This window comes from Squalius cephalus (genome assembly GCF_949319135.1).
Source record: "Squalius cephalus genome assembly, chromosome: 1".
NCBI classification, from domain to species: domain Eukaryota; kingdom Metazoa; phylum Chordata; class Actinopteri; order Cypriniformes; family Leuciscidae; genus Squalius; species Squalius cephalus.
Genome location: NC_137122.1, coordinates 62,938,173 through 62,940,672, shown reverse-complemented (window position 1 = coordinate 62,940,672; position 2,500 = coordinate 62,938,173). Strand labels below are relative to the sequence as shown.

At 25.5% G+C, this 2,500-nt stretch overlaps 1 protein-coding gene across 1 annotated transcript in view; it reads left to right on the top strand.

The window, feature by feature from the left end:
• The window catches only part of rac1b (Rac family small GTPase 1b), a 14,379-nt gene that overhangs the window by 297 nt on the left and 11,582 nt on the right, over positions 1–2,500 (top strand). The window lies entirely within an intron of this gene.

The window sequence follows — 2,500 nt, the reverse complement described above, 5'->3', positions numbered from 1 at the left end:
CGCGCACGGGCTTACTTTTAATTGAAGAAAATGTCAAAACAAAAATACAATTACAACTCAAAAGTTAAAATGCAAGGGAGATGTTTAAACAATAATAATACTTTAGAGAGTGTAAATGCTTGTACAATTTGAATAGCTTTTTGTTTCTTCGAGGACAATATTGACCCTATTTTTCACTTTACTTTATTCTTTCACTTTACTTTATTTTGTTCTTTCACTTTACTTTATTCTTTCAATATTGACCCTATTTTTCACTTTACTTTGACTTTATTTTTTCACTTTACTTTATTTTTTCACTTTACTTTATTTTTTCACTTTATTTTTACACTTTATTCTTTCACTTTACTTTATTTGTTCTTTCACTTTACTTTATTTTTTCACTTTATTTTTACACTTTATTTTTTCACTTTACTTTCTTTCACTTTATTTTTTCACTTTACTTTATTTTTCAATATTGACCCTATTTTTCACTTTACTTTTACTTTATTTTTTCACTTTACTTTAATTTGTTCTTTCACTTTACTTTATTTTTTCACTTTACTTTATTCTTTCACTTTATTTTTTCACTTTACTTTATTTTTCAATATTGACCCTATTTTTCCACTTTACTTTGACTTAATTTTTACACTTTACTTTATTTTTTCACTTTACTTTATTTTTACACTTAATTTTTACACTTTACTTTATTTTTTCACTTTACTTTATTTTTACACTTAATTTTTACACTTTACTTTATTTTTTCACTTTATTTTTACACTTTATTCTTTCACTTTACTTTAATTTGTTCTTTCACTTTATTTTATTTTTACACTTTACTTAATTTTTTCACTTAATTTTTTCACTTTACTTAATTTTTACACTTTATTTTTTCACTTTACTTTATTTTTCAATATTGACCCTATTTTTCACTTTACTTTGACTTTATTTTTACACTTTACTTTATTTTTTCACTTTACTTTTTTTTTACACTTTATTTTTACACTTTATTCTTTCACTTTACTTTAATTTGTTCTTTCACTTTATTTTATTTTTACACTTTACTTAATTTTTTCACTTAATTTTTTCACTTTACTTAATTTTTACACTTTATTTTTTCACTTTACTTTATTTTTCAATATTGACCCTATTTTTCACTTTACTTTGACTTTATTTTTACACTTTACTTTATTTTTTCACTTTACTTTTTTTTTACACTTTATTTTTACACTTTACTTAATTTTTTCACTTTACTTTATTTTTACACTTTATTTTTACACTTTACTTAATTTTTTCACTTTACTTTACTTTATTTTTCAATATTGACCCTATTTTTTCACTTTACTTTATTTTTTCACTTTACTCTATTTTTTCACTTTACTCTATTTTTTCACTTTACTTGATTTTTTTCACTTTACTTGATTTTTTCACTTTGCTTCACTTTATTTTTTAATACTATAAAACATGAATTCCTTATAAGTGATAAAAGAAGGCCATCTGAGTTAAATAATCAATCCACCAAAACAATTTTATTCAGAAACCAATTGTCAAAGAAAATAGTATTTTGTTTAAATCGAATGTCCTCATTATTCCAGATATAAAGTATTTAATTGTAGAGTTGTGTTTGTAAGTTAAACTGAACACGCTAGAAAAGCTTGATTATCAAATGCAGAAAGTTTGACAAGTATTTTAATACCAAAATTGCAAGCAAGGAAGACATTTAATCCACCCAGGCTTGATAAAATATGGAGGTAAAATATTAAATATAAAATAATAATATTTCAATCAGACTGCTAATTGTGTAATGTAGTGACGTTCAGGAAATTGAGACCGCCGAGTTCATTAAGACTGTTTTTCTCATGTGTAATGTATTATTATTTTCCCACGCAGAATCAAAGAGCATCTCAATCTCCTCTGATATTTTACATTACCTGGGATATAACTCTCTGCTTTGGAGATCATAACTCTCCCTCTTAATGACAAGTCTCTTAAAAACCATTGATTAAACTTCCTGTTTTCTGTTGATAATTGGATTGAAATTGAATGAACTTCTATTCTGTTGATTCACATTTATTAAACTAGGTATTGACTTTGTGGAAACACTGATTCTTCTTTGACCGCCACAAGTTCACACTTACTAAACCTATTATTTTAAGAGTGAAATCATGCACAATTTAAAGGGTTAAAAATGTAAATTCTGTCATTAATTTCTCAATTTCTCGTTTTAAACCCGTAAGACTTTCGTTCATCTTCGAAACGCAAATGCAGATGTTTTTAATGAAGAGATTTCTGTCCCTCCATTGACAGACTAAGCAACTACCGCTTCAGAAAGTCCATAAAGAGATCGTGAAACTAATCCGCATCAATCCAGCGGTAGTTTTCTGAAAAGACTCGATCGCTTTATATGATGAACGTTGACTTTAGGCTTTTATTTTATTCAAAACTAAACATTTTAAGCATTTATCGGCAGATATAGAGCGACTGATGCTACACTGTAATAACCATCTCTGCATGATTTTTTCCT